Source organism: Pecten maximus, chromosome 2, assembly GCF_902652985.1.
Source record: "Pecten maximus chromosome 2, xPecMax1.1, whole genome shotgun sequence".
Taxonomy (NCBI): domain Eukaryota; kingdom Metazoa; phylum Mollusca; class Bivalvia; order Pectinida; family Pectinidae; genus Pecten; species Pecten maximus.
In genome coordinates, this window is record NC_047016.1 from 53170857 (window position 1) to 53196501 (window position 25645).

General features: G+C 38.1%; 1 long non-coding RNA gene across 1 annotated transcript; it reads right to left on the bottom strand.

Annotated features, from left to right (window-relative positions):
• Positions 1–545: 545 nt before the first annotated feature.
• LOC117322485 lies at positions 546–1282 on the bottom strand. Its single transcript, XR_004531559.1, has 2 exons — positions 990–1282; positions 546–601 (listed from the first exon to the last, which is right to left on the bottom strand). It is a non-coding gene; the product is annotated as an uncharacterized LOC117322485 (long non-coding RNA).
• Between the last annotated feature and the right edge of the window lie 24363 nt (positions 1283–25645).

Below are 25645 nucleotides of genomic sequence, written 5' to 3' on the forward strand. Positions count from 1 at the left end.
TAATTAAAGGGAGATAATTTGTTTACATGAGTTATGTCCCTTTTCATTTTTAGGGAGATGATTTGTTGTGCAGTAGTTATTAAAATCCTCTTAGAAATTGTTTTCAGAAATAATGTAAACTATTTTAATCATGGTAATATGAATTTATTTATTCAATATGTAAGAAAAATAAATACAGCAATCAGCATTTACCAATCTCTGACTCATCCATATTTGTACATCCTTAAATTAATACATTGCTCGTTCTTCATTCTCTTTACCAACTCAGACTTTCTCAAACTCATGGTCTCTCTCTATCTCTCTTTCAGATTACTAATTAAATGTTACTGATACACTTCCAAAGCTCAAATTTCTTAAAATAATAAGCACTATATCACACTAAACACAATAGCAATATGTAATGTCACAGCACTAATATAATATGATTTCCAATGTCACAATTGTCAGTCATTTTCACACACAAATTGTCCATTTTCTTACAGCACAACTTCACACTTAATTGTCATCAGGATCAAACAATGCGACGATAGTGATATTTCTTTTTCTGATCTCTGTCCATAAGTCTGCTAAGTCTTGTAAGCAGACTGCTTACAAAACATGCCTACAAATCAAATGAAACATTCAAAGTTAATAAAAATAAATTAATAAAATGTTTAAACATGAAACTTTCACTCTAGATAAATACTTTCACCTAATCACTGAAAATATTGAAAAAGAATTAATTTTAATTTTTGGTTTTGTGATTAAACAAAGTCAGTATATATTAGTCACTAATGTGAAATTTGGAAATAATACATTTTTTTCAAATATCAACTAGACATCTTTTAAGTTTTTTTTATATTAAATATACGCCTATAAATCAGTCATACAAACTAGCCAATAACATTTAAAAAAAATGATTTAAAAAAATTATATTTTATTATGACATGTAAGAGATTTATATCATACAAAATACATTTTAGTAACCATTTGACACCTAAATAACTTACCTTCATCTTCGTCGTACTTTAGCCATGAATATTTTTCTTCATTCAGTCGGTAAAAATGACGATCCGTGTTTTGACTTTGTCGGTGAACAGACCGGGCTAAGCCTTCTATCGTTTCGGCGAATTCTCGAAAAATGATTCAATACACTGCTGCTTTAGTTGCCGCTTCATGATTACAGAATAAAATTATCATCAACGGTCTTTTTGTTCTACAGTCCATGTTAACAGTTACTTTCGTTTTGCAAACGCAACATCCATGTCACGTGTGTTACAAAGTAATCGGGGTCATATATGCGTTTGACTTTAGATCTAGATACAGATCCACGTGACAAGCAGAGCACTATTGTCAATAGTGCTCTGCTTGTCACGTGGATCTGTATCTAGATCTATATAGTAAGGTCTGTATCACCTTGGTGTTAATGATGTCAACAACTTACCTGTCCTTTGTATTCACTCTATATGTTAAACTTGACATTGCCTGTTGTCTCTATATACAGAGTGGATTTTCAAGTTTTCTAGAATTGTCTTGACTTTATTTTATAGCTACAGTATGATGTTATACTGATATCGGCTCACTGACATCGGCCCATAAATATCTAGATTTTATTATAATATAGGTGGTCTTGTTGGAGGCACTTGTCTGAACTGTATTAAACTTCATCTTTGGAAACACAGTGCTGCATGCGTATCTGGAAGTCACATTAATTACAAACAGAGTTATTTCCCTTTTTACATTACACCGTTAAAGTTATGTTTGGACAACTAGTTCATCAGAGGCCTCAGTGGCCGAGTGGTTAAGGTGTCCTGACACTTTATCACTAGCCTTCCACATCTGGGTTGCGAGTTCGAAACCTTCGTGGGGCAGTTGTCGCGTACATATGTACTGACCGTAGGCCGGTGGTTTTTCTCCACCTCCAAAACCAGGCACATCCTTAAATGACCCTGGCTGTTAATAGGACGTTAAACAAAATAAACCAAACCACTAGTTCATCAAAAATTTTCATTGGATTCTTTGAAATATTTTTCGAATCCTTACAAAGATCTAGATAAATATCAAGAATACTTTGTCCTTGATTTTTCTCAGAAGAGAACATTTAAATGTTAGATATAAAAGCTAGCATCTAAATTACCTGTACAGTTTTATCATTATCTTCTTTGTTAGTTATTATAAGTCTGCTGTCATTGGTTCAACGTCGGTATTACAAGTGTATTGTGACTGGATGAACTATAATGATTGCTGGTCTATTTTGTTTTGGAAATTTACATTGCTGTATACAAATATGTCTTAATCCATAAAATACTGTAGTGTTACAGCAGTAATAAGAAGCTATGTAAAGGATATGTAATCAAAAATTTTAAAAAGACATTAATACATAAATTAATGACGCAAATGCTGTGTTGAAATACATTGTTTCAATGCATATGTTTGCAAATTTTTTGAAATTACATTTTTATTAAATTTTAGGAAGTTTTTTCACTGTTTTCAAAGTTACGTTGTATACTGAAATCATGATAAACATGTATATATATATTATATATAATTGTCAAGTAGTAATAACGACAGTTTAGACAAGTAAATTGTTGAATTTTCGAGGCAATCTGCCCCTTTATCAAGACACATTGTCAAGTAAATTACATACGATCACATATAGACATAGATAATGGGACAGTTACACAAATATAGTGGGTATAAATAACAATTAATATATTGTTATGTTGTGAAATGATCCCCTCGGCAGATAATTACATATATATTGAAAATAGAAACAATAGGTTAAAAGAGATTTGTTGTGTGTTTTACATTCATTGTTTTTGCTTTGAATTTTTTGTAAAGCTTTGAAACACCACAATACAGTTTAATGCTTATTGGAAATATTGTCAATCATGTCATCAAGTTATTTATGCAGATGTCTCTTACAATTGGTAGTCTGATCGTGTTTGAGGTTAAAATTAAAAATGCAACATACTACCGGACGTGATCATGATTTGATTGAGTATGCATGTCTATATTCTACAATTAATGGACTGTAAATCATACTGACAATGTAAAAATCTTCATCTGACATCTTGTGTGTTGATAATGAGTACATTTTACTGGTGTTTCTGTCGTCCATGTTCTCGTCTTTCTTTGTCATGAAATCTGCAATTACAGCAAATGTATTGATCACACAAATACATTAAAAACTCTAGTATACATTGTAACTTGATTTGTGAGTAATAATCTTAGGTTAAATAAATAAGATCTACGAAAATCTACAAAAAAAAAATCCCCAGTGTTAATGATGAATGTAAAAAAAGCATACATTATAAGTTCTTTAACATGGAATTTTAGGAAAATATTATTTTTTAAGTAAAAAATCAGTGGGTGATATAGGTACAAACGTTTTTTGAGTACAAAATCAGTGGGTGATATAGGTACAAACGTACAATATATGATAACGTGTTATCATCAATATATCATTAATTACAATCATGACATTTACAGTGAAACAAAACTATATCAGGTATGTTTTAATTGATTTATTCAACTTGAGAATCTGGAAAACTGGATATGTATTTATCACATGAATATTGTATATCCTATGTCTTTAATTTGATCATATGTCATCCAATCCTTTTCATCTGTTCATAAAGTCGTATTTAGTCCTTATTTTCATTGTTCAATACAACAGTATTGAGTGTATGAATTTGAACCATTCAGTAGAACTAACTGAGCAGGAATTATACAATTGTTTACTTTACCGTTCTCCCCACAAACAGATCAAGAGCGCATCAGCAACAAACTTTTTGTTAAGTGATTACCATTATTATGTTTTGCAGGAGGCAAAACTTATATGTTAAATATTGTTTATTTGTTTGATGAATGTGCTATCTTTGTACTTTAAATGTTTGAATCATTTTTTATCAATTTTGTTTTCTCTTAAAAATGTCAATATTGAACTTGTTACTTGTAAATTACAAGAAAGTATCCAAAGCGATTTCATTCTTACTGAATTATCAGAGTGATGTCTATATTACTGTATTGTCAGAAATAAATTTCTTCTCTGTCACAAGTTTTTTTTCTCTCTTTTGATAATCACTCAATTTCTACAGCACCATTCATTGATTGAAAAAAAATCAAGAATGTGTTTGGAATCTTCAAACCATGCCCTAAAAACATCATAGGAATGTGGTGTATTTTTACACCTACATTTTAAACAGCATTCAAATGATGATGACGGATGGCAAGATACTATATTTAGGGTAAAGTAGTCATACTATTGAATATACCTACAGTATGATAATAGGGACACAGCACTACACAAGTCAGAGGTAACATACCACCATACTACAGTAACATCAGTAATATCCTACACCACAAGTCTGGCGTAACATACCACCATACTTCAGTAACATCCTACGCCACAAGTCTGACGTAACATACCACCATACTTCAGTAACATCCTACGCCACAAGTCTGACGTAACATACCACCATACTTCAGTAATATCCTACACCACAAGTCTGACGTAACATACCACCATACTTCAGTAATATCCTACACCACAAGTCTGACGTAACATACCACCATACTTCAGTAACATCCTACGCCACAAGTCTGACGTAACATACCACCATACTTCAGTAATATCCTACACCACAAGTCTGGCGTAACATACCACCATACTTCAGTAATATCCTACACCACAAGTCTGACGTAACATACCACCATACTTCAGTAATATCCTACACCACAAGTGTGACGTAACATGCCACCATACTTCAGTAATATCCTACACCACAAGTCTGACATAACATACCACCATACTTCAGTAATATCCTACACCACAAGTCTGACGGAACATACCACCATACGTCAGTAATATCCTACACCACAAGTCTGACGTAACATACCACCATACTCCAGTTACATCAGTAATATCCTACACCACAAGTCTGACGTAACATACCACCATACGCCAGTAATATCCTACACCACAAGTCTGGCGTAACATACCACCATACTTCAGTAATATCCTACACCACAAGTCTGACGTAACATACCACCATACTTCAGTTATATCCTACACCACAAGTCTGACGTAACATACCACCATACGCCAGTAATATCCTACACCACAAGTCTGGCGTAACATACCACCATACTTCAGTAATATCCTACACCACAAGTCTGACGTAACATACCACCATACTTCAGTAATGTCCTACACCACAAGTCTGACGTAACATACCACCATACTTCAGTAATATCCTACACCACAAGTCTGACGTAACATACCACCATACGCCAGTAATATCCTACACCACAAGTCTGGCGTAACATACCACCATACTTCAGTAACATCAGTAATATCCTACACCACAAGTCTGACGTAACATACCACCATACTTCAGTAATGTCCTACACCACAAGTCTGACGTAACATACCACCATACGCCAGTAATATCCTACACCACAAGTCTGACGTAACATACCACCATACTTCAGTAATATCCTACACCACAAGTCTGGCGTAACATACCACCATACGCCAGTAATATCCTACACCACAAGTCTGACGTAACATACCACCATACTTCAGTAATATCCTACACCACAAGTCTGACGTAGCATACCACCATACTTCAGTAATATCCTACACCACAAGTCTGACGTAACATACCACCATACTTCAGTAATATCCTACACCACAAGTGTGACGTAACATACCACCATACTTCAGTAACATCCTACATCACAAGTCTGACGTAACATACCACCATACGTCAGTAATGTCCTACACCACAAGTCTGACGTAACATATCACCATAGTTCAGTAATATCCTACACCACAAGTCTGACGGAACATACCACCATACGTCAGTAATATCCTACACCACAAGTCTGACGTAACATACCACCATACTTCAGTAATATCCTACACCACAAGTCTGACGTAACATACCACCATACTTCAGCAACATCAATAATATCCTACACCACAGTTCTTGATGGCAGCATGAAGTCAAACATGAAACCAACAACTTATTTTGGAGTTATTACTCCCGATTTCTTAACTGTACTGATTGTTTTTCTTTAGTAACGTGGTCATGTTTGTATCGTCTTCTTCTGTCTTCCAGCTAGTTTGATATATACCATCTGAAAAAGAAACTCAAATAGGTTTTTCTAATATAACTTTTAGACATGTGATCTAAATTCAATTCCGTACACTGTGGAAATATTGTTTAGTCGACCACGACCCCGCTCGACGCTACACGCCTTCAGCAGATCTTTTCAAGAAAGTATGCCTCCGGGGTACTCTTCCACCATTCTGGTAGATTATAAAAAACCGAACATTGGAACAGTAGAGATAAGTTACACGGCATTTCTTTTCGAAACCACAAGGCACTCTCGAGTCAGTTTGTGAGTTCATTGGTTTACATTTCCTGATTGTGCTGCAACCGTGTCTATTGATTTCCGTTTGTCAATATCGGTTTTGTATCTATTGGTTCTGTTTGAAAATTAATTATTCCACTATATATCTTGATTCGAAAAGATGTCTTTTAGTTTTAATTTTTACATTGATTTGGTTTTAATAATTGTTTTTTCCCTTTCCGCAGCTAATATTCTTCCTCTTTTTCCGTCAACATAACCTTACGTTGCAGGAAGACAAAGCGGGCCCCATGCTACTAGAGTTTGTAGTGACTTTGTTTTGCTTAAAACAACGTTGCGGTTCTTGATTGACCACGTGCAGCCCAGATCGAGCATTTGTGGGACGACTAGACAGGGGGGTCAGGAAGCGCGTCAATGTCCAATCTAACGTCGTTCAATTCACGCGCAGGCCTATATTGAGAAGTGGAATAATACCCCTCAATGGGCAATACATAATTTGAGTGGATCAATGTTAAAGAGAGTCAGGGCAGCTGATGCCAGGGCTGGGCACACACGCTACTGATTTGGATCAGGAAACCGCGTACGGTATTCTTGTTTTAACGGTATTCACTCAAACACCGTATGTGTAGGACAACTAAACTTGCGTTTCATTTTCCCGCTTATACACATATACTGTAGTCATCAAGTTCTCCTCGGTTCGTTGAGTTATATTCAGAACTCATACCGAATTCATGATTTCCAAGTAGATGACTGCTGCTGAAAATCAGGTGACTAATGACTAGATTATTTTCTGTGTATGGTCTATTGTCTTTTGTCCAAATTCCAAATTAAGACTTTATCTTCGCAACCGTAATTTGGTTTAAAACATTGTCAAATTCATTTCTCGTTGCATCATCTGAATGTATAGTAAACGTCTACGACTGTTACAGTGTTATGTACGCATGCATGGATAGATAGTAGGTACATGGGGTAAAATTTACTGTTATGTGGACAATATCAATACTGATTATCAACATATTGTTTAGATTGTGTTTTGTATTTCTATAAAAGAAGATATATACATAAGGGCACTCTTCTTTATGAGGGGCCGCGGTGGCCGAGTGGTTAAGGTGTCCCGACACTTTAACGCTAGCCCTCCACCTCTGGGTTGCGAGTTCGAAACCTACGTGGGACAGTTGCCAGGTTCTGACCGTAGGCCGGTGGTTTTTAGGTCATCTGACCCGAAGGGTCCACCGTCCGTAAACTTTTCACATTTCAATCTTCTTCTCAAGTTCCACCAGTGGGATTAAGATGAAACTTGCCAGAAATGATCCTGTGATGGTCCTGACCAAGTGTTGTTATTTTTCGGGTTGGTCCGAAATCCAAGATGGCCGCCATAGCCGCCATTTTGAAAACACATTTTAAACTTCTTCTCAAGTTCCACCAGTGCTGTTGGGCTGAAACTTGCCAGAAATGATCCTGAGATGATCCCGACCAAGAGTTGTTATTTTTCGGGTCGGTCCGAAATCCAAGATGGCCGCCATAGCCGCCATCTTGAAAAACACATTTTAAACTTCTTCTCAAGTTCCACCAGTGCTATTGAGCTGAAACTTGCCTGAAATGATCCAGATATGATCCCGACCAAGTGTTGTTATTTTTCGGGTCGGTCCGTTATCCAAGATGGCCGCTGAGGCCGCCATCTTATAAAGCACATTTTAAACTTTTTCTCAAGTTCCACCAGTGCTATTGAGCTGAAACCTGCCTGAAAGGATCCTAATATGATCTCGACCAAGTGTTGTTATTTTTCGGGTCGGTCCGAAATCCAAGATGGCCGCCATAGCCGCCATCTTGAAAAACACATTTTAAACTTCTTCTCAAGTTCCACCAGTGCTATTGAGCTGAAACCTGCCTGAAATGATCCTGATATGATCCCGACCAAGTGTTGTTATTTTTCGGGTCGGTCCGAAATCCAAGATGGCCACCATAGCCGCCATCTTGAAAAACACATTTTAAACTTCTTCTCAAGTTCCACCAGTGCTATTGAGCTGAAACTTGCCTGAAATGATCCTGATATGATCCCGACCCAGTGTTGTTATTTTTCGGGTTGGTCCGAAATCCAAGATGGCCGCAATAGCCGCCATCTTGAAAAACACATTTTAAACTTCTTCTCAAGTTCCACCAGTGCTATTGAGCTGAAACCTGCCTGAAATGATCCTGATATGATCCCGACCAAGTGTTGTTATTTTTCGGGTCGGTCCGAAATCCAAGATGGCCACCATAGCCGCCATCTTGAAAAACACATTTTAAACTTCTTCTCAAGTTCCACCAGTGCTATTGAGCTGAAACTTGCCTGAAATGATCCTGATATGATCCCGACCAAGTGTTGTTATTTTTCGGGTTGGTCCGAAATCCAAGATGGCCGCAATAGCCGCCATCTTGAAAAACACATTTTAAACTTCTTCTCAAGTTCCACCAGTGCTGTTGGGCTGAAACTTGCCTGAAATGTTCCTTAGATGATCCCGACGAAGTGTTGTTATTTTTTAGATTGGTCTGAAATCCAAGATGGCCGCCATATCCACCATCTTGAAAAACACATTTTAAACTTCTTCTCAAGTTCCACCAGTGCTATTGAGCTGAAACTTGCCTGAAATGATCCTGATATGATCCCGACCCAGTGTTGTTATTTTTCGGGTTGGTCCGAAATCCAAGATGGCCGCAATAGCCGCCATCTTGAAAAACACATTTTAAACTTCTTCTCAAGTTCCACCAGTGCTATTGAGCTGAAACCTGCCTGAAATGATCCTGATATGATCCCGACCAAGTGTTGTTATTTTTCGGGTCGGTCCGAAATCCAAGATGGCCACCATAGCCGCCATCTTGAAAAACACATTTTAAACTTCTTCTCAAGTTCCACCAGTGCTATTGAGCTGAAACTTGCCTGAAATGATCCTGATATGATCCCGACCAAGTGTTGTTATTTTTCGGGTTGGTCCGAAATCCAAGATGGCCGCAATAGCCGCCATCTTGAAAAACACATTTTAAACTTCTTCTCAAGTTCCACCAGTGCTGTTGGGCTGAAACTTGCCTGAAATGTTCCTTAGATGATCCCGACGAAGTGTTGTTATTTTTTAGATTGGTCTGAAATCCAAGATGGCCGCCATATCCACCATCTTGAAAAACACATTTTAAACTTCTTCTCCAGTTCCACCAGTGCCATTGAGCTGGAAATGGGTGAGGATGTCAAGGAAGGCGAGCCAACATAATGTTGTTATTTTTTTGGCCTCGTAAAAACTTTGACATGGCAGCAATATGGCGGCCATTTTGTAACATGATTGTGCAATCATGGTTTTCCTGAACAACACCTATTTCAAACTTCTTCTCAAATTCCACCGGCGGAATTCAGCTCTAACTTACCAAAAATAATCCTGAGATGGTCCTTACCAAGTGTTGTTATTTATCGGTTCGGCCAGAAATCCAAGATTGCCGCCATGGCCAACAGTGCCACTATATACTTGCTACAGAGAATGCATACTACAATAATATAAGGGTTTAAATTTAGAGTCAGATGACCGTTAAGGCCCCTGGGCCTCTTGTTCTCCGGGTACTCCGGCTTTCCTTCACCTCCAAACCTGGTCCGTCCTTAAATGATCCTGGCTGTTAATAGGACGTTAAAAAAAAAAAAAAAACCAAACTTCTTTATGATTCAATTAGTCATTATATTAATGTTTGGAAGACCTTCATATGTTTGCTTTCTGATCATAAAAAAAAAGAAAATGTTTTATGACAGGAGAATACCGTGTGTTTTCGTAAAGAAGACCTAGAAAAATGAGGTCCGACGGCCAAATCGTAAAATGATATCTACCACTATTACTTTACAAGTTGTCAAAAGGAAATATCAGGATTATTATCAAATGATCAGCTCAGATTAATATCATTACTGCTTTGGTTATAACAAGTGACGAAACGAGATTCTTACATCACTTTTAGCGATGATATTACTTTCAGCATTGATCAGTCATGTCATTTGTACTCTTACGAAATCGGTCCTGTTTTTGTACCAGTGTTATGTGAGGATTCAACGTTATTTGTTGTTACACATTTGCTGCATATATAATAATGGTTTTTATGGAAATTAAAACAATCACGTAAGCAAGCATACCAACAGAAGGAAAGGAGTGTTCGCTGATCAGAACATTCAATGCTCGCTGCTATTGTCGAAATGTTTACTGTGATATATTATATATGGAAATAAGCTACCAAATGCAGAAAGTATTACTCATATCGGCGTTTTATTAGATAGTTAATCATTTGCGCTGAATTCTTTAACCACTGCACAAAATGTAAAGTATATCCCTCAACACTATATGGCTGTGAAATATGGTAGTTAAAGCAAGGCAAATACAAAGCTTCGTTGCCAAATCAGTCCAAAGTTTTGATGTAAGAGCAGGAACGGATCTGTGCACGTCCCTGATTTGTTGGTTCTACATAAGCGTAAAGAAAATGTTGTTTCTTGGTAGAATATGTACCATGGAAGTTGGCTATTTAACACGCGAAATTCTTATCAAGCGCCTTTTTGAATTCAACCTTTTTCATTTTAGCAGAGGCTTTGTTTCCCGACATTATTAATAATTTACAAAAATGCTATTTGTATCCTGTTTCGGACAAATTATACAATTTGTATCCTATTCTCGATGAATATAGAAGAATGTTGCAATTACAAACATATATCAATGAAAACGTTTAATAAACGACTACTTACGAAATCAATAACAGTTTAACCTATGTGAAAGGACGAACGCCGATAGGATAGTGACTTATCTTGATTCAATCTTCTACATAAGGTACATTTGTACACAAGCATTTTTCTTCTTAATGTCTCTTTTGACACAGCCTCATTATTGGCCTATAAGGAAGGCTTTTGGTTCTGTCTCCAGACCAAGACATTCATGTACTAAAGTCTATAGAAATTGTAGTTGTTATTCTTGTTTAACGCTAAACTTTTTTTAGAGTGATCTTCGCCCTTTGGCAGCATATATGTGACCAGGTGGGGTGTCCTGTTGGATATCATCGGCAGTATGCTTCAGTAAGGTAGCACTATAAGGTCGACATCAGTTTTGCGCTATTACAAGACAGCAAACACGAAGTGTACCACAGTATCCTAAACCAGACATACAGTACACATATTCACTTGAAAGTTTCAAAAGTCAAATCTTCTTTGATTGACATCAACGTGCTTTAATTGATCTTTTGATTTCGCTATCATTGCTGTATAGTAGAGCATTGAGATTGGCCTGATCTATGTTACATCCGCACTGGGAATGTCATCAAAGGGACACAACTCTGTTATACTCACTCACTTCTTACTGAATTAAGATGCATTAGCTGCATTTCTTGAATATTGACAGGAGATACTGAGATAATCTTAAGATGATAATACACATGTAAACAAACCGGAAAGCATATGATGAACAAAAGTATGCCCCATATCTAGTAAACGTCATTAAAGTCTCTTTTTGCTCCTAAGAATGGTTATAAACACATAACCATCCAATCTTTGTTGTAATACGTACTTATGTAATTTGTCATTTCTCCTCGTTTTTCATGTTGATGAAATACTAACGCAACGGATTTTCTAGTTCTTAAACAAAATTTGATATAACATGAAATACATTATAGAACTGATTTCATTGTGATTTTATATGTATTTTTGATATAATATGTATGTATGATATAATATGTATGTATGATATAATGTGTATGTATGGTATAATGTGTGTATGATATAATGTGTGTATGATATAATGTGTGTATGATATAATGTGTATGTATGATACGTAACATACCACCATACTTCAGTAATATCCCACGCCACAAGTCTGACGTAACATACCACCATACGTCAGTAATATCCCACGCCACAAGTCTGACGTAACATACCACCATACTTCAGTAACACTCTACACCACTAGCCTGACGTAACATACCACCATACTTCAGTAATATCCTACACCACAAGTCTGACGTAACATACCACCATACTTCAGTAATATCCTACACCACAAGTCTGGCGTAACATACCACCATACTTCAGTAACATCTTACGCCACAAGTCTGACGTAACATACCACCATACTTCAGTAATATCCTACACCACAAGTGTGACGTAACATACCACCATACTTCAGTAATATCCTACACCACAAGTCTGACGTAACATACCACCATACTCCAGTAATATCCTACACCACAAGTCTGACGTAACATACCACCATACTTCAGTAATATCCTACACCACAAGTCTGACGTAACATACCACCATACTTCAGTAATATCCTACACCACAAGTCTGACGTAACATACCACCATACTTCAGTTATATCCTACACCACAAGTCTGACGGAACATGCCACCATACTTCAGTAATATCCTACACCACAAGTCTGACATAACATACCACCATACTTCAGTAATATCCTACACCACAAGTCTGACGGAACATACCACCATACGTCAGTAATATCCTACACCACAAGTATGACGTAACATACCACCATACTTCAGTAATATCCTACACCACAAGTCTGACGTAACATACCACCATACTTCAGTAACATCCTACACCACAAGTCTGGCGTAACATACCACCATACGCCAGTAATATCCTACACCACAAGTCTGACGTAACATACCACCATACTTCAGTAATATCCTACACTACAAGTCTGGCGTAACATACCACCATAGTCCAGTTACATCAGTAATATCCTACACCACAAGTCTGACATAACATACCACCATACTTCAGTTATATCCTACACCACAAGTCTGACGTAACATACCACCATACGCCAGTAATATCCTACACCACAAGTCTGGCGTAACATACCACCATACTTCAGTAATATCCTACACCACAAGTCTGACGTAACATACCACCATACTTCAGTAATATCCTACACCACAAGTGTGACGTAACATACCACCATACTTCAGTAACATCCTACATCACAAGTCTGACGTAACATACCACCATACGTCAGTAATGTCCTACACCACAAGTCTGACGTAACATACCACCATAGTTCAGTAATATCCTACACCACAAGTCTGACGGAACATACCACCATACGTCAGTAATATCCTACACCACAAGTCTGACGTAACATACCACCATACTTCAGTAATATCCTACACCACAAGTCTGACGTAACATACCACCATACTTCAGCAACATCAATAATATCCTACACCACAGTTCTTGATGGCAGCATGAAGTCAAATATGAAACCAACAACTTATTTTGGAGTTATTACTCCCGATTTCTTAACTGTACTGATTGTTTTTCTTTAGTAACGTGGTCATGTTTGTATCGTCTTCTTCTGTCTTCCAGCTAGTTTGATATATACCATCTGAAAAAGAAACTCAAATAGGTTTTTCTAATATAACTTTTAGACATGTGATCTAAATTCAATTCCGTACACTGTGGAAATATTGTTTAGTCGACCACGACCCCGCTCGACGCTACACGCCTTCAGCAGATCTTTTCAAGAAAGTATGCCTCCGGGGTACTCTTCCACCATTCTGGTAGATTATAAAAAACCGAACATTGGAACAGTAGAGATAAGTTACACGGCATTTCTTTTCGAAACCACAACGCACTCTCGAGTCAGTTTGTGAGTTCATTGGTTTACATTTCCTGATTGTGCTGCAACCGTGTCTATTGATTTCCGTTTGTCAATATCGGTTTTGTATCTATTGGTTCTGTTTGAAAATTAATTATTCCACTATATATCTTGATTCGAAAAGATGTCTTTTAGTTTTAATTTTTACATTGATTTGGTTTTAATAATTGTTTTTTCCCTTTCCGCAGCTAATATTCTTCCTCTTTTTCCGTCAACATAACCTTACGTTGCAGGAAGACAAAGCGGGCCCCATGCTACTAGAGTTTGTAGTGACTTTGTTTTGCTTAAAACAACGTTGCGGTTCTTGATTGACCACGTGCAGCCCAGATCGAGCATTTGTGGGACGACTAGACAAGGGGGGTCAGGAAGCGCGTCAATGTCCAATCTAACGTCGTTCAACTCACGCGCAGGCCTATATTGAGAAGTGGAATAATACCCCTCAATGGGCAATACATAATTTGAGTGGATCAATGTTAAAGAGAGTCAGGGCAGCTGATGCCAGGGCTGGGCACACACGCTACTGATTTGGATCAGGAAACCGCGTACGGTATTCTTGTTTTAACGGTATTCACTCAAACACCGTATGTGTAGGACAACTAAACTTGCGTTTCATTTTCCCGCTTATACACATATACTGTAGTCATCAAGTTCTCCTCGGTTCGTTGAGTTATATTCAGAACTCATACCGAATTCATGATTTCCAAGTAGATGACTGCTGCTGAAAATCAGGTGACTAATGACTAGATTATTTTCTGTGTATGATCTATTGTCTTTTGTCCAAATTCCAAATTAAGACTTTATCTTCGCAACCGTAATTTGGTTTAAAACATTGTCAAATTCATTTCTCGTTGCATCATCTGAATGTATAGTAAACGTCTACGACTGTTACAGTGTTATGTACGCATGCATGATAGATAGTAGGTACATGGGGTAAAATTTACTGTTATGTGGACAATATCAATACTGAATATCAACATATTGTTTAGATTGTGTTTTGTATTTCTATAAAAGAAGATATATACATAAGGGCACTCTTCTTTATGAGGGGCCGCGGTGGCCGAGTGGTTAAGGTGTCCCGACACTTTAACGCTAGCCCTCCACCTCTGGGTTGCGAGTTCGAAACCTACGTGGGACAGTTGCCAGGTACTGACCGTAGGCCGGTGGTTTTTAGGTCATCTGACCCGAAGGGTCCACCGTCCGTAAACTTTTCACATTTCAATCTTCTTCTCAAGTTCCACCAGTGGGATTAAGATGAAACTTGCCAGAAATGATCCTGTGATGGTCCTGACCAGGTGTTGTTATTTTTCGGGTTGGTCCGAAATCCAAGATGGCCGCCATAGCCGCCATTTTGAAAACACATTTTAAACTTCTTCTCAAGTTCCACCAGTGCTGTTGGGCTGAAACTTGCCAGAAATGATCCTGAGATGATCCCGACCAAGAGTTGCTATTTTTTGGGTCGGCCCGAAATCCAAGATGGCCGCCATAGCCGCCATCTTGAAAAACACATTTAAAACTTCTTCTCAAGTTTCACCAGTGCTATTGAGCTGAAACTTGCCTGAAATGATCCTGATATGATCCCGACCAAGTGTTGTTATTTTTCGGGTCGGTCCGAAATCCAAGATGGCCGCCATAGCCGCCATCTTGAAAAACACATTTTAAACTTCTTCTCAAGTTCCACCAGTGCTATTGAGCTGAAACTTGCCTGAAATGATCCAGATATGATCCCGACCAAGTGTTGTTATTTTTCGGGTCGGTCCGTTATCCAAGATGGCCGCTGAGGCCGCCATCTTATAAAGCACATTTTAAACTTTTTCTCAAGTTCCACCAGTGCTATTGAGCTGAAACCTGCCTGAAAGGATCTTAATATGATCTCGACAAAGTGTTGTTATTTTTCGGGTCGGTCCGAAATCCAAGATGGCCGCAATAGCCGCCATCTTGAAAAACACATTTTAAACTTCTTCTCAAGTTCCACCAGTGCTATTGAGCTGAAACCTGCCTGAAATGATCCTGATATGATCCCGACCAAGTGTTGTTATTTTTCGGGTTGGTCCGAAATCCAAGATGGCCACCATAGCCGCCATCTTGAAAAACACATTTTAAACTTCTTCTCAAGTTCCACCAGTGCTATTGAGCTGAAACTTGCCTGAAATGATCCTGATATGATCCCGACCAAGTGTTGTTATTTTTCGGGTTGGTCCGAAATCCAAGATGGCCGCAATAGCAATAAAAAAACAAACAAACCAAACTTCTTTATGATTCAATTAGTCATTATATTTATGTTTGGAAGACCTTCATATGTTTGCTTTCTGATCATAAAAAAAAAGAAAATGTTTTATGACAGGAGAATACCGTGTGTTTTCGTAAAGAAGACCTAGAAAAATGAGGTCCGACGGCCAAATCGTAAAATGATATCTACCACTATTACTTTACAAGTTGTCAAAAGGAAATATCTGGATTATTATCAAATGATCAGCTCAGATTAATATCATTACTGCTTTGGTTATAACAAGTGACGAAACGAGATTCTTACATCACTTTTAGCGATGATATTACTTTCAGCATTGATCAGTCATGTCATTTGTACTCTTACGAAATCGGTCCTGTTTTTGTACCAGTGTTATGTGAGGATTCAACGTTATTTGTTGTTACACATTTGCTGCATACATACTAATGGTTATTAAGGAAATTAAAACAATCACGTAAGCAAGCATACCAACAGAAGGAAAGGAGTGTTCGCTGATCAGCACATTCAATGCTCGCTGCTATTGTCGAAATGTTTACTGTGATATAGTATATATGGAAATAAGCTACCAAATGCAGAAAGTATTACTCATATCGGCGTTTTATTAGATAGTTAATCATTTGCGCTGAATTTTTTAACCACTGCAAAAAATGTAAAGTATATCCCTCAACACTATATGGCTGTGAAATATGGTAGTTAAAGCAAGGCAAAATTTACAAAGCTTCGTTGCCAAATCAGTCCAAAGTTTTGATGTAAGAGCAGGAACGGATCTGTGCACGTCCCTGATTTGTTGGTTCTACATAAGCGTAAAGAAAATGTTGTTTCTTGGTAGAATATGTACCATGGAAGTTGGCTATTTAACACGCGAAATTCTTATCAAGCGCCTTTTTGAATTCAACCTTTTTCATTTTAGCAGAGGCTTTGTTTCCCGACATTATTAATAATTTACAAAAATGCTATTTGTATCCTGTTTCGGACAAATTATACAATTTGTATCCTATTCTCGATGAATATAGAAGAATGTTGCAATTACAAACATATATCAATGAAAACGTTTAATAAACGACTACTTACGAAATCAATAACAGTTTAACCTTTGTGAAAGGACGAACGCCGATAGGATAGTGACTTATCTTGATTCAATCTTCTACATAAGGTACATTTGTACACAAGCATTTTTCTTCTTAATGTCTCTTTTGACACAGCCTCATTATTGGCCTATAAGGAAGGCTTTTGGTTCTGTCTCCAGACCGAGACATTCATGTACTAAAGTCTATAGAAATTGTAGTTGTTATTCTTGTTTAACGCTAAACTTTTTTTAGAGTGATCTTCGCCCTTTGGCAGCATATATGTGACCAGGTGGGGTGTCCTGTTGGATATCATCGGCAGTATGCTTCAGTAAGGTAGCACTATAAGGTCGACATCAGTTTTGCGCTATTACAAGACAGCAAACACGAAGTGTACCACAGTATCCTAAACCAGACATACAGTACACATATTCACTTGAAAGTTTCAAAAGTCAAATCTTCTTTGATTGACATAAACGTGCTTTAATTGATCTTTTGATTTCGCTATCATTGCTGTATAGTAGAGCATTGAGATTGGCCTGTTCTATGTAGCATCCGCACTGGGAATGTCATCAAAGGGACACAACTCTGTTATACTCACTCACTTCTTACTGAATTAAGATGCATTAGCTGCATTTGTTGAATATTGACAGGAGATACTGAGATAATCTTAAGATGATAATACACATGTAAACAAACCGGAAAGCATATGATGAACAAAAGTATGCCCCATATCTAGTAAACGTCATTAAAGTCTCTTTTTGCTCCTAAGAATGGTTATAAACACATAACCATCCAATCCTTGTTGTAATACGTACTTATGTAATTTGTCATTTCTCCTCGTTTTTCATGTTTATGAAATACTAACGCAACGGATTTTCTAGTTCTTAAACAAAACTTGATATAACATCAAATACATTATAGAACTGATTTCATTGTGATTTTATATGTATTTTTGATATAATACAGTACGCGTCAGGTGGTATGGTCCCCAATCACCGCCACAGTGGCGAGGTCTAATCCCTTCCACTCACTCGGTCGGTTGCATGTCGGTTGAAACACCGGCTGACACCGGCTCAAAACCTGAGTGTTCACCTGTTAACTGACACCGCGTGACACGGTGTGGAAGAGTGTTGGGGATTAGTGGAACAAAGGTCCTGATTCATGATTGACAGGTACACTGCCTGATACCGTGATGTGTTTGGTGGAACAAACCTTGTCGTACAGTACAGGTACTCTGTAGCTGGACTTACATTTTGTACTTACAGTATCCAGAAACGTGATATATCTGATATACACGTCTCTGCAGTATCCCAGCCCGGTGTTGAGAAAACGGAGATATTTTTTTATGTAATGAAATCACGATCAATACTAGCGATACTACAGATGTATTGTGTTGTAAATGTACGGTACATATACACTCAAAATTATGTACGTTTTTAGTTTTTAAATTCTAGCTAGATGAGTACCAAAAATGTTTACCGGGAAATCGAGAAAACAAAACACTGTAACATTTAACGATATTTTGCCGCCTTGGTGTTTGTGTTATTTATAGCAATATTGTGATTGGAGCGCTAGCGAGTAAATCCCGCTCGGCATTCGATTGACTTTGAAGTAAGTCTTGAATGATTAATATAATAATAACTTAACTAAAACAAAACAAAAAACATCTGACACTTCTGTCTGTTTATGTCCCCATTGAACACTATATACCTGGCCTATCGTAACACTACCATCACAAAGAATCTTGGATCTCGGAACAACTAAACTAGTATCATGAAATCTGAGACGTATATATCCTGATATACACAAGTCTCTGATGAAATGTAACTAAACAGTTTGAAATCCTTTCGTAATATTCCGAGGTGGCATATTGACCAGAAAATATGTTATCGGTACTAGTGTATCGAGTGTGCTGACTTCACGTACATGTACACCTATAATATGTATAAGAGCCACGATATAATTATTACAATTTGACAGTTTGAGTATGAGTAGAGTTTTAAAGTATTTTTTTCCGAATGTTAAATAAACAAAGAGTTGTCATGGTATCATTATGAAAACTTGATGAAGCCATATACATGTATGCTCATGACCGCCTTTTTACTACCGGACGCTAATTATATAATTAGTATATTAACCCATGAATCCAGACACGACCGCGGCTCTATCACACGCCTCGGTTACTTCAATGTACAGGCAGATACAATGTACGTATATTATATATTTACATAGATTCATATCAATTTCTGGTAAACTAAAAAAAAATATTTGGACGTATTACCAGAAACGCGTATTAGGGATAAATAAAATCGCTCCTTTTATTCGTGACCAGTCAAGCATATCCCTTATCGAGAAGGACTTGTCCTCTATCACACGCGCGAGCACAGGTAAATCGGTCTTTGCTCATGAGGGTATCACTTCGGGGCAAATAGAGAGCTACTTATCTGTTATATATGTTTCTGGTATTACAAATTGTAGCACCTTTTCATTAAAATTTTTGATTTGTTCACAAGTTAAGGCAGAGACATATATACAGATCTGTATATATGTCTCTGGTTAACGGAAATGTGTGCAATTAAAAAAAAATAAGAACACAAACGATACATTTTTGTTAGCGCGGCATGCATCAATAACTAGTTAAATATCGTTTTGATACAATACGGAATTCGAACTTAAATATTTACATTTGCGCTGCATTGTCGCTATATGAACCAACTAAAGTCTGATTCGGTTCACGAGACTATGAACCTAAACAAGTATTAAAATGAACGTGCGATGAAATTAAATAAAAAACAAATAGCTTAGCTGATAATAATTTCTGGTTACGGGTGCTGATGTTTCTATAAGATATAAGTAAAAAGAGTATTCTATTTATTTTTGAATTATGTTTGCGGATGTGATACAATGTGAAGATATGTGACACGTTTCTCTGATGCGTTGATTGACACTCATTGCACCATTTGTGGGCGTGGTTTTAGAATCATGGATTGTGATTGGTTCGTAGCGTTGACAATATTACTCGTGTCAGCGATCAAATGTTTGAAACATAATTATGGTTACACAATTCAAATCAATACCATTTGCTCACCCTTGAATCGATATACAAATTCTTTATTGCATTTACATGTGTATAAAGCATTAGAGTTTGTACTGCAAGACGAGGTTCGGGCGTTTTGTGTGGCGTGATGCGATGGAGACGGGTACGAAAACTCTATGAGTGAGTGCTTGTTTTGAAAACACCAGAAATATTTTGTCTAAATTGATAATCATCCCACGTACTGATGCCTTACTAGGTATACTTGTGATAATTGACGTCCGTGAGAGTAATAGCAGCTAGGACACGAGTTCGTTGCCAATTAATAAAAATTACGTATGACTTCATGATCATTCAGCCAATCTACGGCTATACTGTATTTTACGTTTTCTCAAAATCCGAAGGAGCATGTAAATGAATTGTTACATGGTAAAACAATCAGTACAGGTAAAGGTGAAAGGTCGCAAAACTCTGACCACGATCACGTCTCCAGCTGTGAGTCTTCACACCTTTTCCTACGATCTTAATCCCCTACACTCGCCAGGCCCCGGCCGGTGGTGGCCGGTGGAAACACCCGAGTTGAAACACGGGGCGTACTTAATCCCCTACACTCGAGTGACACTCGCAACCCTGAGGGTGAAAGAGAACCATAACACCTGACGCGTACTGTATGTATGTATGATATAATATGTATGTATGGTATAATGTGTATGTATGGTATAATGTGTGTATGATATAATGTGTGTATGATATAATGTGTATGTATGATATAATGTGTATGTATGGTATAATGTGTGTATGATATAATGTGTATGTATGATACGTAACATACCACCATACTTCAGTAATATCCCACGCCACAAGTCTGACGTAACATACCACCATACGTCAGTAATATCCCACGCCACAAGTCTGACGTAACATACCACCATACTTCAGTAACACTCTACACCACTAGCCTGACGTAACATACCACCATACTTCAGTAATATCCTACACCACAAGTCTGACGTAACATACCACCATACTTCAGTAATATCCTACACCAAAAGTCTAGCGTAACATACCACCATACTTCAGTAACATCCTACGCCACAAGTCTGACGTAACATACCACCATACGTCAGTAATATCCTACACCACAAGTCTGACGTAACATACGACCATTCTTCAGTAATATCCTACACCAAAAGTCTAGCGTAACATACCACCATACTTCAGTAACATCCTACACCACAAGTCTGACGTAACATACGACCATTCTTCAGTAATATCCTACACCACAAGTCTGGCGTAACATACCACCATACTTCAGTAATATCCTACACCACAAGTCTGACGTAACATACCACCATACTCCAGTTACATCAGTAATATCCTACACCACAAGTCTGACGTAACATACCACCATACGCCAGTAATATCCTACACCACAAGTCTGGCGTAACATACCACCATACTTCAGTAATATCCTACACCACAAGTCTGACGTAACATACCACCATACTTCAGTTATATCCTACACCACAAGTCTGACGTAACATACCACAATACGCCAGTAATATCCTACACCACAAGTCTGGCGTAACATACCACCATACTTCAGTAATATCCTACACCACAAGTCTGACGTAACATACCACCATACTTCAGTAATGTCCTACACCACAAGTCTGACGTAACATACCACCATACTTCAGTAATATCCTACACCACAAGTCTGACGTAACATACCACCATACTTCAGTTATATCCTACACCACAAGTCTGACGTAACATACCACCATACGCCAGTAATATCCTACACCACAAGTCTGGCGTGACATACCACCATACTTCAGTAATATCCTACACCACAAGTCTGACGTAACATACCACCATACTTCAGTAATGTCCTACACCACAAGTCTGACGTAACATACCACCATACTTCAGTAATATCCTACACCACAAGTCTGACGTAACATACCACCATACGCCAGTAATATCCTACACCACAAGTCTGGCGTAACATACCACCATACTTCAGTAATATCCTACACCACAAGTCTGACGTAACATACCACCATACTTCAGTAATGTCCTACACCACAAGTCTGACGTAACATACCACCATACTTCAGTAATATCCTACACCACAAGTCTGACGTAGCATACCACCATACTTCAGTAATATCCTACACCACAAGTCTGACGTAACATACCACCATACTTCAGTAATATCCTACACCACAAGTGTGACGTAACATACCACCATACTTCAGTAACATCCTACATCACAAGTCTGACGTAACATACCACCATACGTCAGTAATGTCCTACACCACAAGTCTGACGGAACATACCACCATACGTCAGTAATATCCTACACCACAAGTCTGACGTAACATACAACCATACTTCAGTAATATCCTACACCACAAGTCTGACGTAACATACCACCATACTTCAGCAACATCAATAATATCCTACACCACAGTTCTTGATGGCAGCATGAAGTCAAACATGAAACCAACAACTTATTTTGGAGTTATTACTCCCGATTTCTTAACTGTACTGATTGTTTTTCTTTAGTAACGTGGTCATGTTTGTATCGTCTTCTTCTGTCTTCCAGCTAGTTTGATATATACCATCTGAAAAAGAAACTCAAATAGGTTTTTCTAATATAACTTTTAGACATGTGATCTAAATTCAATTCCGTACACTGTGGAAATATTGTTTAGTCGACCACGACCCCGCTCGACGCTACACGCCTTCAGCAGATCTTTTCAAGAAAGTATGCCTCCGTGGTAGTCTTCCACCATTTTGGTAGATTATAAAAAACCGAACATTGGAACAGTAGAGATAAGTTACACGGCATTTCTTTTCGAAACCACAAGGCACTCTCGAGTCAGTTTGTGAGTTCATTGGTTTACATTTCCTGATTGTGCTGCAACCGTGTCTATTGATTTCCGTTTGTCAATATCGGTTTTGTATCTATTGGTTCTGTTTGAAAATTAATTATTCCACTATATATCTTGATTCGAAAAGATGTCTTTTAGTTTTAATTTTTACATTGATTTGGTTTTAATAATTGTTTTTTCCCTTTCCGCAGCTAATATTCTTCCTCTTTTTCCGTCAACATAACCTTACGTTGCAGGAAGACAAAGCGGGCCCCATGCTACTAGAGTTTGTAGTGACTTTGTTTTGCTTAAAACAACGTTGCGGTTCTTGATTGACCACGTGCAGCCCAGATCGAGCATTTGTGGGACGACTAGACAGGGGGGTCAGGAAGCGCGTCAATGTCCAATCTAACGTCGTTCAATTCACGCGCAGGCCTATATTGAGAAGTGGAATAATACCCCTCAATGGGCAATACATAATTTGAGTGGATCAATGTTAAAGAGAGTCAGGGCAGCTGATGCCAGGGCTGGGCACACACGCTACTGATTTGGATCAGGAAACCGCGTACGGTATTCTTGTTTTAACGGTATTCACTCAAACACCGTATGTGTAGGACAACTAAACTTGCGTTTCATTTTCCCGCTTATACACATATACTGTAGTCATCAAGTTCTCCTCGGTTCGTTGAGTTATATTCAGAACTCATACCGAATTCATGATTTCCAAGTAGATGACTGCTGCTGAAAATCAGGTGACTAATGACTAGATTATTTTCTGTGTATGGTCTATTGTCTTTTGTCCAAATTCCAAATTAAGACTTTATCTTCGCAACCGTAATTTGGTTTAAAACATTGTCAAATTCATTTCTCGTTGCATCATCTGAATGTATAGTAAACGTCTACGACTGTTACAGTGTTATGTACGCATGCATGATAGATAGTAGGTACATGGGGTAAAATTTACTGTTATGTGGACAATATCAATACTGAGTATCAACATATTGTTTAGATTGTGTTTTGTATTTCTATAAAAGAAGATATATACATAAGGGCACTCTTCTTTATGAGGGGCCGCGGTGGCCGAGTGGTTAAGGTGTCCCGACACTTTAACGCTAGCCCTCCACCTCTGGGTTGCGAGTTCGAAACCTACGTGGGACAGTTGCCAGGTTCTGACCGTAGGCCGGTGATTTTTAGGTCATCTGACCCGAAGGTTCCACCGTCCGTAAACTTTTCACATTTCAATCTTCTTCTCAAGTTCCACCAGTGGGATTAAGATGAAACTTGCCAGAAATGATCCTGTGATGGTCCTGACCAGGTGTTGTTATTTTTCGGGTTGGTCCGAAATCCAAGATGGCCGCCATAGCCGCCATTTTGAAAACACATTTTAAACTTCTTCTCAAGTTCCACCAGTGCTGTTGGGCTGAAACTTGCCTGAAATGATCCTGAGATGATCCCGACCAAGAGTTGTTATTTTTCGGGTCGGTCCGAAATCCAAGATGGCCGCCATAGCCGCCATCTTGAAAAACACATTTTAAACTTCTTCTCAAGTTCCACCAGTGCTATTGAGCTGAAACTTGCCTGAAATGATCCAGATATGATCCCGACCAAGTGTTGTTATTTTTTGGGTCGGTCCGTTATCCAAGATGGCCGCTGAGGCCGCCATCTTATAAAGCACATTTTAAACTTTTTCTCAAGTTCCACCAGTGCTATTGAGCTGAAACCTGCCTGAAAGGATCCTAATATGATCTCGACCAAGTGTTGTTATTTTTCGGGTCGGTCCGAAATCCAAGATGGCCGCCATAGCCGCCATCTTGAAAAACACATTTTAAACTTCTTCTCAAGTTCCACCAGTGCTATTGAGCTGAAACCTGCCTGAAATGATCATGATATGATCCCGACCAAGTGTTGTTATTTTTCGGGTCGGTCCGAAATCCAAGATGGCCACCATAGCCGCCATCTTGAAAAACACATTTTAAACTTCTTCTCAAGTTCCACCAGTGCTATTGAGCAGAAACTTGCCTGAAATGATCCTGATATGATCCCGACCAAGTGTTGTTATTTTTCGTGTTGGTCCGAAATCCAAGATGGCCGCAATAGCCGCCATCTTGAAAAACACATTTTAAACTTCTTCTCAAGTTCCACCAGTGCTGTTGGGCTGAAACTTGCCTGAAATGTTCCTTAGATGATCCCGACGAAGTGTTGTTATTTTTTAGATTGGTCTGAAATCCAAGATGGCCGCCATATCCACCATCTTGTAAAACACATTTTAAACTTCTTCTCCAGTTCCATTGGTGCCATTGAGCTGGAAATGGGTGAGGATGTCAAGGAAGGCGAGCCAACATAATGTTGTTATTTTTTTGGCCTCGTAAAAACTTTGACATGGCAGCAATATGGCG